The sequence below is a fragment of the Oryzias latipes genome, chromosome 7, assembly GCF_053564925.1.
Source record: "Oryzias latipes strain Hd-rR chromosome 7, Olatipes_Hd-rR_3.1".
NCBI lineage: Eukaryota > Metazoa > Chordata > Actinopteri > Beloniformes > Adrianichthyidae > Oryzias > Oryzias latipes.
Window position 1 is genome coordinate 31243279 of NC_136243.1, and position 10006 is coordinate 31253284.

At 41.4% G+C, this 10006-nt stretch overlaps 1 protein-coding gene across 1 annotated transcript in view; it reads right to left on the reverse strand.

Annotated features, from left to right (window-relative positions):
• Nucleotides 1–8054, reverse strand: part of plagl2 (pleiomorphic adenoma gene-like 2) — a 53387-nt gene extending 45333 nt beyond the window's left edge. The window contains exon 1 of the mRNA XM_023956394.2: nucleotides 7815–8054. The gene's annotated coding sequence lies outside the window, so the exon portion shown is untranslated. The remainder of the gene's footprint in view (nucleotides 1–7814) is intronic.
• Between the last annotated feature and the right edge of the window lie 1952 nt (nucleotides 8055–10006).

Consider the following 10006-nt stretch of genomic DNA (forward strand, 5'->3'; position numbering starts at 1 on the left):
AGAACCACAAGGAAAAGTGGCAGTATGTGGTTCAAGCATCTCGCATCCTCTGACTATTTCTGACCGGCCGACTGCAGGAGTAATCAGAAGGTGCACAGGTCCAAAACGCACAAACCCTGCCTTTATTTCCCATAAATTGTGCTTTTGCACTGTAATAAATGAAAAGTTGTTTTTTTTTTAACTTTAATTAGCCTTGTAAATATTTGTGTGCATGCACGCATGTATCTGCGCCGCGCCGCGCCTTCATGCGTCTGTTTTTAATCAGTGCGTTGCCCAGTAAAGCCCCATTCTTCCCTCTGACAGGCCAGCTAACCGCTGTAAATATATGCATTGAGTTCTGTTTACTATAACACCAATAAAATCGTGTTTGCACCCAAAAAACCTTCACAAAAACCACAACTACCTTGAATTATTTTGAAAATATACAGGAAAATGTTTTGGCTTCATACAGATTCAAACCGTCAAAGAAATGCATCTACAGCTGCAACTGAAAAAAAAAAAAATCACAAAAATGTAGGCTATGTCCAAATTCCTTCACAAATCCCTAATTCCTAAAAGACTACATAGTCCAGAAATATCCAGTATCCTGGGTTTTAATGTAATTTGGACACAATCCTCACATCTTTTCTGGGGTTTTATTTTATTGTCAAATATGCCGTCACCCATTTACTGAAGCAAAAACCTAACAAATATCAACTTTTTACCAATTATGAATCCACTATGTTCTGATGATGAAAACGTGAGTGATTGATAAAAAATAAAATCACATACATTGATGCACACTAGTTTTTTGCAGAGACTTCTGGGAATTTTCCAAGCCACTGGACTTTTAATGATTCGGAGATCCTAAAAGAACAGTGGCTAGCGCCTATGTAGTGCAATAACCGGGGAGTACTGAGTGAATTCAGACACAACTTTTAAGTTTATCAATGTAAAAATGTGAAGACTAAAATCAAATTGCAGTCGAAAAACGGTAAATAAATCATCTTCTATCTAAATGTAGCATCTACTTGTAAGCAAAAACAAAAGTGATTTCTTTTTCATAGCCTTAAATAAATTCAGACGTTAAGGGTCAATATATTTTAGGTCAGAAAGTAGTTTTTGATCTAATAATAAGTTTTAAGTTTCAAATGGTACAATGGAAATCCGGATTTTAGAGAATTTTGCAGGTAAAATCAGTTTTGTCTGTTGTTCCGCTTGAGCTAAAATGAGCAAAACCATTCAAATGATCTATTAGCAAACTGCTTTAGTCACACAGGATTTCAATACAAAGCATTTCAAACTTTGTAATTATGCAAATTTCAAGTTTTAATTGGCATTTTTATGAAAAATAACTGCAAAAATACACAAAATAAAAACCATACAGCAACAGATAACATTAGAAAAAACTGCAACTTGTCGGGGGGGGGGGGGGGGGGGGTACATGCTTAATTTTTTATTCATCTAAATTTGATCAAATAAAAGAACATTTCTGACTCACATACCTGATGATAGCAGGAATAGTGAGAAAAGTTTTTTTGTTTTAAAAACAACTTGGAACCGTTTTATCCATTAAATACTGCTTCTAGAATATTTTGGAAGTGGTTTTTTGTAAAATTGTCAATGAGCTGCAATCCAAAGACTTTTTGTTAGGAAGGAAATGATTCCTTTTATGTCTGTTCATTTTGAACGATCCGATTCCTAAAATGGATTCGGGACATCTTTCCTCAAGACTTCCACCAGTGTGCATCAGAGAGAAATACCTGGACCTGAACAGTGCAGGTTAAGTTTTCCAGATTTTCTTGAAAAAGTATTCAAGTGTAAATTAAATATGTGTCCAAACAAACAAGCAAACAAGAATTAATGTCAAATCCATTCACATTTTTTTTTCATAAAGTTGTTGTTTTTGCAATGATGGCTGGATCATTTTTTGCTGACAGCGGCAACACAGACATGTGATGCACTTGGTTGTTTTTATATTATAGTATAATAAACCTACCATGTCTGAGACCAAATGGTATTTTCCATATATATTTTATTTTGAAAGTATTTTTATATGGTACAGTCAACAACTCCTCTCTGACAGATTGATCTGGTTGGATTGTTGGAATATAAATCAATCAATTAAGTTGATTGTCTCTCCATTTTTTACATCCAACATGCCCCCCCCCCCTGAAAGCCCAGCAGCTCCTGTGAGAAACCTCACACACTGCCCTGCAGACATGTGGTCTCGCAGCACTGAACATGCATGCATGTAAACACTGTGGAGGACCTGAGAGTACACAAAAGTACAAACACCTCGTGTTTACACTCCTGACCGCAGCGGTTTTTGGGCGCCATCCCCTCCAAACGACAAACAGTCGGATGTTCTTCAGCGGACATCGTCTATTCTAGCGTGAACCCGGTGTCCTTTGCTCCCTCTCCCCGCCTCCCCTCTGCCCCAACCCCGTCCCATCCCCGCCTCTAGAAGGTGAAGAAGTACAAAGAAAGGGATCAGAGCTTTTCCGATGTTTATCCCCCTCGAGAGCTGTCCCTCCCATTACCCAACTGATGCTCTTTTCTCATGGAAATCAGCCTGCTGTTGCCACCATTGCTGCCGCCGCTGCCCGTGAGGGCTGCAAGGCATTGTGGGAGATTTTACAAGGCGAAGACCTCCCCTCCAGCTCCAAAACAGTCCTTTCTCCTTCCAACACACACATCAGGAGCAGCTCAATCACTGGGGCAAACATGAAACGTGCTGACTCCCGACCACAGGGGCATGGAAGCAATGTAAGGCGATGCATGGAGCTTAATGAGAAGAAGCTGGACCCAAGAAGAGAAAGTCATGTTGAGCGATGCAGCCAGGAATGCTGGGGAATAATCATCAGGAGTGGAAGGAATGTTTTTACATATCACTTCATGCATGTGGGGAGAAAGAAAGAAAAAAAGCTAAAGAAAGGGAATAATCAAATCTGTCACTGCAGCCAAACCCACCATAATAACAGCTACGCTGCACAAGGCTGCAGGGCAGATCCATCGCCATCTGGGTGGCTGCAGCAAACATCAACACACGCCTCTCAACTTCCACTGCAACTGGCAGAAACCAGCATGGCCTCGTGACAAACGCACTTCCATTTCCTTATTATGTAGCAGGAGGCCTTGATGGCTTGGTGCCTGACTCAGACCGAACTCACCTAGAGCCTCTCTGATCTGAGTCCAGCTCAGACCCTCATCAAACCTGCTCTGCAGGCAGCCGGACGACTTTTCCCGCCACGCAAATACTGAAAGGACGGGTCCCATGCGTGTGCAGCAGAGTGCGGCTGACAAGTCTTCGGCGAGAGCGCAACAAATCAGGGATCAGCCGCTCTGGGAGCTCCTGAACAAAAACACCTGCGCCTTTTTGCCACAAGTCATAAAGCGACATTACCAGGACAAAATATTTGGAACTTTTCCAAGGCTAAAAGCATTTGTCGAAATTTTTCTTAACAGATCAACGATCAACAGGTTTTACCCTCCAAATGTTTTCTGAAAAGGGAACACTTGAAAAACCAACACTTGACATCAGATTTCAACGTTTATTAAGAGTTCCGGGTTGTTTCCCGGGTTTTTGAGCCCCAAAGTCTAAATCTGTCAATATCAATAACTGTTTTTCTGCACTTCCTGCTCAAGCAAGTGCCGCTCAATAAAATGTCATAATTACTTCATGAAATGCAGACTTCCACTAGAGTATTAATCTGTAATAATCAGCTTTAAATGTTATTACAAATAAATATCCAATCCCAGTTCGGATGCAGCTTCCAATCAAGTCTGAAACTATGTGATCGGGCCCGATTTCCAATCAGATGACCGGATCGGGACAGAGCTAAATAACAATCGTGCAAAATTCAAACCCAAAGAGCCATAAATTGTGTTCTGTTTGTCCAATCATCATCTTCTTCCACAGACAAGAGTCCAGCTGACTTTATGGCACCATCTTCAATCTGTGTTTTGACGGCCCTGAAACTTCTTTAAAATGAAAACTTCCTTTTGAAACCATTTTTTAAAAGGGTGTGTTCCCAGATTTGATCCACACCAGAAGTCACTTCCCGTCCTTCATTGCAGGTCCAACCGGAACTCTGAACAATAAAAGTGAGTTTTTGTCTGATTGAGAACAAGAGTTCACTTCAGACCAAGACGGAGTGAAGGACGTCAGCACGACAGAAACAGGTCGTCCCGTGAATCGACACCAGCATTTCACATGTTTTGTGATGAAGTGCAAAGCTCTATAAATATACAGAGAACCAGAAGTAGCAGAGGCTTTCTTATTGGTTTGTCCCCCATCCTGGTCAGAACTTGTTTTGGGCATTACTGCCCCCCCCCCCCCCCCCCCCCCCCAATGAGCAGGTTTTGGAACAGAAAGATTTTTCTGTCTTTGGTTTATTCCTGAAAGTGCCAGGTGTGAAACCAAACCAAACCAAACCGTAAGAAGATGCCAAATTTATTAGCAAACCCAAATAAACAGCTTAAGCCATTGGAAGTTTGCGATGCTTTTCCTGAGACAAGCTGGTCAGGATGGACGTCTTACGGTTGACGTTGGTTCGTTTGGTTTTTTTTTTATTCATATCGTAACTTGGGCTGAATCCGAATTCTTCCCCCACCCCTACTGCTTCTCCCTACCCCAACATTTAGCCCCTCCGAGTGGGGAGTTATGAAAAAATAGTGTCTTTGAATTCGGGCGTTAGCCCTTAAAAAAAATATTTCGGACCAATTTATGCTAAAAAGTGACTTCATTCAATCATTTAATTGAATAATTGAGTTTTGTTTCCTAGGTAAAGACACACTTATCTGCTACGGCAGAACAATGGTTGCTTTTGACATCGGACGTTCACGTCAAATAGAATTCTGCCCTTGGAAAAGTTTCTTTAAACTTCTCCCGGGACAGAGGCTGGACTGCGTCCCCGCTGTAGCAGCCGGCTGTGCTGGTCGTGAAAAACGGAGAGGGCCATTTAGGATTTACTGCATAAGAAATAAGGCAAAGTCCATTATGTAATTAGAAATGTGTGTTTTCTTTTTCTTACTTTTTTGAAATCATTGTGAATCAGGAGCAGATGAAAAAATGCAGTTGGATAAAAGCGAATTTGTGATGTACACACTTCTGTTGCACCCATTTGTAGACGACTAGATCCACGTATGTCTTCGTTTTTCCTCGTCTGGGCTGACCTCTGGCTCAAAACTGTACGGCTGGATAGCTCCAATATATCCACTATAAATCCACTATATGCTAGTGAGAGCATGTAAACAGAGAGCTCTCAGTTATGGGTGACAGGAAGGGAAAAGGGTAGCTCTGTGCCAACGACACCAACACAACTCCAAGGTGATGAAATCCTGCCGCTCTGCAGAAGCTATGTAATAAAAAACAACTAAAAACAGCATAATCATAATCAAAAGACCACTGGGAACGCTTCAAAAATAGATCAAAAGATGATCAGGTGGGTCTTCAAGTAATGTGGTTTGTGAGGAAAATCGAGTGGAGATATAGTTTGTTGACCTGCACTGCAGTGACCAGGCTTCAACTGCTCAATAGATATCATTTCATCCGACGCATCTTTTATTTTGAAATGTGAGTGGACAGGCGTCTGTACGCTTTTGTTAGAAAACCAACCAGGTTTCCCTTCAAGAGATCTACCAAGGAAAACCAGGTTTTTGAATCACACCTTTTCACTGAGATATTCATATTTGTTATGATATGTATTGTCCAGTTTGTCTCAGACTAAACCTGCCTGAAAAGGTCAAACAGTTGATCAAATCTGACCAGTAAGGAGGTTTTTCTGCCTCTGGCTGTTGATGTGGACCACAGATTGGACCGAGTGAGTGTGAATTCACCCGAAGAAAATGGTTTCACTCAAATGAAGTCCATTCAGTCGCCCGTTTTTCATGATAAGGGATGTTGGAATCAAAAACTGTCGGGAAGCAGCAATTGGTCTGAGTCAACTTTTCGACTGGCCATCACTCTCACCAATCAGGAGTGAGCTTGTTGGAAGTCCACACCCCTTACCACTTGAAAGCGGGATACACAAAAACTGTCAATCAAACATTTCAAATGTTCGACGTGAGACCACCTACTGTTATTGAGGCATCTGATTTATAGAAAAAATATCATTAAAAAAAGATGTTTGTCAAAAAGAATGTTTACAAAAGGTATCAGAGCAAAAGGGTGAGGGGTCACTCAGTCCAGTGTTCATGAACAGTCAATGCTGAAGACATATCACACATCACATTTCCTTTCTGGTCCACTTACTAAACTGCACCAGAGTTCACTTGCAGGAACTTGTTCTCAGGCAAACCGGACTGTGTGTAAGAACTGGACTGAGCAACCCCCCTCCCTTCCCGTTCCAAACAGGAAGTACTCGCTGGTCCCAAAAAGCCAAAATCCCACAGACTTGTACAGAGAAATAAACATCTATTACCCAGTAGTTATATTTGACAGAAGAACCATTCTTGCTCCAATACTTTTTTTACCATGTTCTTAATAATCCTAATTTTTTTCAGGATATTTATGTTTTGTTATTCAAGTTATAAACTAACCAATCAGATGACTCAATAGTATATATTTTTAAAAGGCAACTGAATTGACGTTATTTGGTTGCAAACGGGAGTTTGGCATTTTCTATGGAAGACGTCACACTCACTCAGTCCAGTTCTAACATACAGTCAATGCACCGGCCCACCAACTGGACCATCCCAAACTAAATCCAGACCAAAAAGCTTAGTGTGAAAGCAACTTTACTGTCCCCACTTTGCTCCAGAAATTCATATTTAACCACAAAAGAAGGCGACCCAAGAACACCGACAGTAATCTGAATTCATGGAAAACGCTGGTTGCAGTGTTATAAACACAGACTCCAGCAAACAGTGTGACAAACGTTCTCGGGCTTTTGGGACCAAAACGCTTCAGGTGAAACGGACAAAATCAGTGGAAAGGTCAACAAAACAAGGTCAATCGGTGGAATGACCTGAACACGAGGGAAGATGTGTGTTTTCCTGAGGGATGATGGGATGTCTGAGGCGGATTCCACCCACAAAATCAGCCCCAAATTAATTCACAGCAGAAACCGACTGGAGTCATCCGCTGGTGATTGTCAGAAAGTCCGTTTTTAAAGTCCCCTCTGGCTCTGCTCTCCTTTCCACGCGTAAGTGACAGCAGACGTGTAAAAAAGCCTGCGGGAACGTCAGCTATCAGTAACAAGTGCATAAACTGAGCCCCCGCATTCTGAACCCAACAACCCCTCACCCCCCTTCCTCCTTTTTTTTTTCTTTTTTTTGGGTCGGGACTTAGTTGTTATTTACGCGCTCCAAGCAAAAGCCCTCCAGTCCAGAAAGGCATGATGGAGCGCGTGGAAGCGGTTCCACCGAACTTCCGAGTCAGGGTCCCAGAGGTCTGAGGAACCCCCCCCCCACCCCCCACCCCACCCCACCCCCCACTCCGACCCTCCATCCATCCCCTCCTGCTCCACAGATCACCGAAAACTTTTTGCAGGGACAAAGTGCGCCGCCGCGGGTGGAACAGCCTCACGCGTCCGCGACGCGTTTACCGGCCGAGAACAGGAGGGGCTCCGGCGTGCGCGCACGAAAACGAAGTAAATAAGTGCCGGGCTTCCTTCCAGCCTGCCGCGGCGATATAACTCCGCACGAAGTTCGGATGGCCGCGGCGCAGCCTGCCGAGCGTCGCGCACGACGAAGTGTCACCCCCGGTTCTGTGCCGAATCAACGCGTAAAAGCGGATTCCAGAGCCGCACGATCGATGAGCCCCCCCGACAAGAAAAAGACGAAGCAGCAGCAGCGGCGGCAGCGGCGGCGGCAGCGAGCAGTTCACTCACCGAAAACTTTCCAGCAGCGCATTAGTCAGATCCACATACAGTCCCGGTGAGCTTCATCCCGGACCCGAACCCCGATCCCGCCGCGGCTGAACGCTCGCCGCCGCTGGACGCTTTTCTTCCGCTTCTTCTGCGCTTTTCGTAATTTTCCCGATTTTTTTTCTGTAATTTTTCGAAATCCGAGGCCTGAGCGTGCGTGTGGCTCTGCGCAGGCTGCAGCCGAGTTATGGGGCGGTAAGCATTGTGGGAGCGTGACGTCAGGCCACTTTCACAAACTTTTTTTTTTTTTTTTTTTTTTTTTTGAACCAGCGACATCATACTGGTTTTTCAGAAGAAAGCAGCCAGTTCTCCCAGTTCTGACCCACTTCCCCACACCTGCAGCCCCACGCATCCCATGAGCCTCTACTTCACAACCACCTGTTTGAATCTTTTACACATTTAGATACGTTTAGTTCACTTTTAATCCTTTAATTTGTCATTTACCGTAAAAAAATATCTTTTTTTTAACATCAACAAGTGTTTTTATGAGTTAAAAAATTCTTGAGTTAACAAAGAAAAGATTAGGAGAAAATACTCAATGATAAAATAAGATTATACAAAATAATAAAAATTATTCAGAAATAATACGTAGTGCCAAATGCATTTTTTTGTTTGTAATGAAAAAAATATTACAAAATGATAAAGATGTGTTTTAAAAATCTAAAAAAATGTTAAAAACTCTTTTTTTCGTTATATATCCCATTTAGTAATAATAATAAAGTTATTTTGTTTTAATTTAAAACAAAAAAGGGGGGGGTCTCCATTGTTTCTCTTTGCTGTTTACTTTATTTATTTATTTATTTTAGGAGGGGGGGTAGGTGTGGGTAATGTGCTTGGGGTAGGGGGGGGGTATTACTTCCAGGGCGCATCAGCTCGTTTTCTAAAAAAAAAAAAAAAAAAAAAGTCAGCTCGTTTCCTCATCACTTTCCTCCACCTCAGCCCCCCAGGACCCTGGCAACACTGAGCCCGCGGGGGCTGCATGTGTGGAGGTGGAACAGGGGTGGAGGGTCTTCAGAAGGTTGTGTTCAAGTGCTGTTCAAACGTTAAACAAAACGGAGCATATGACATTTTGGTTTACATTTACAATTTTTACAGGAACATTTTCAGATAAACCTTTTGTTTTGTTGCATTTTTTGATGTAAAAATATTTAAGGAAAAAAATCCCAATTTTTGGTCATTAAACATTGCATAGCGTCCTTAAGTGGGCATTATTGTCCAGTTGGCAAACATTTTGCGTCGATTTCTCCGCGAAGAAGCCACATATCCTACGGTCCGCGAACGCGTCAGAAGGAGAGCCAGAAAATGCCAGTTGTTGACGACGCTTCTGCGCGTTTTTTCAGCGTGACCCTACCTGTCCACGCGCAGAAAAGTCACCTCTGGACACTGACTTCCGGTTGAGTTTGGTAGAAAAAAAAAGTAAACATCAAAGACACCGGCGCTTTAAACACAAAGCAGCGCCGGAAAACAAAACAAAAAATCATAAGAAAATTACTTTTCCGTGATTACATTTCGCTTTTTGTAGATTACGCTGCTCCTTTGGCGAATTATTCTCTTAATAAAACTAAACTTTGTCCACAAATTCTTGGTACTAACGGCAAATTTTGCTTTTACAGCTTCATAAAAATAGAATTTTTAACTTTTGTTTCTGCAAAAGTAAGAAAATAGTTATAATTAAAAGTTTATTTCTCTTTTATAATGTTTTATTATTTACAGTCAACACGTATAAACCATTTTATTGATTATCTATGTTTTAGTATCCATAAAAAGCAGAAAACTATTTCTTAGAGGAAGAAAAAATTAAAATTCTGTTTATTGCATTAAAATAAAATACAAAGAGAGTTTTGTGGTCTCCCTCTTAGCTAATTTTACCAAGTAAAAATCAAATTCTTTTGTAAAAAAAATAATAATAATAATAATGCTATTTCTTATTTTTAAAAAGAAAACTATTGTTTTAAACAGAAGTTTTGTTGAAGCAAAAAAAAAACAAAGTTTAACCTTTTTTGTTTACTTCTTTTTCCATTTGTGTTCAAAAATCTACACGTATCTAAGTTAGTTATCTGGTTTCCTGTAATGTAAGAAAAAAAATCAAAACAGTTTTCTGACCATCAAACAAATTAAAATAACTCCAATAATATAAGAGAGAGTTAATCAAATCA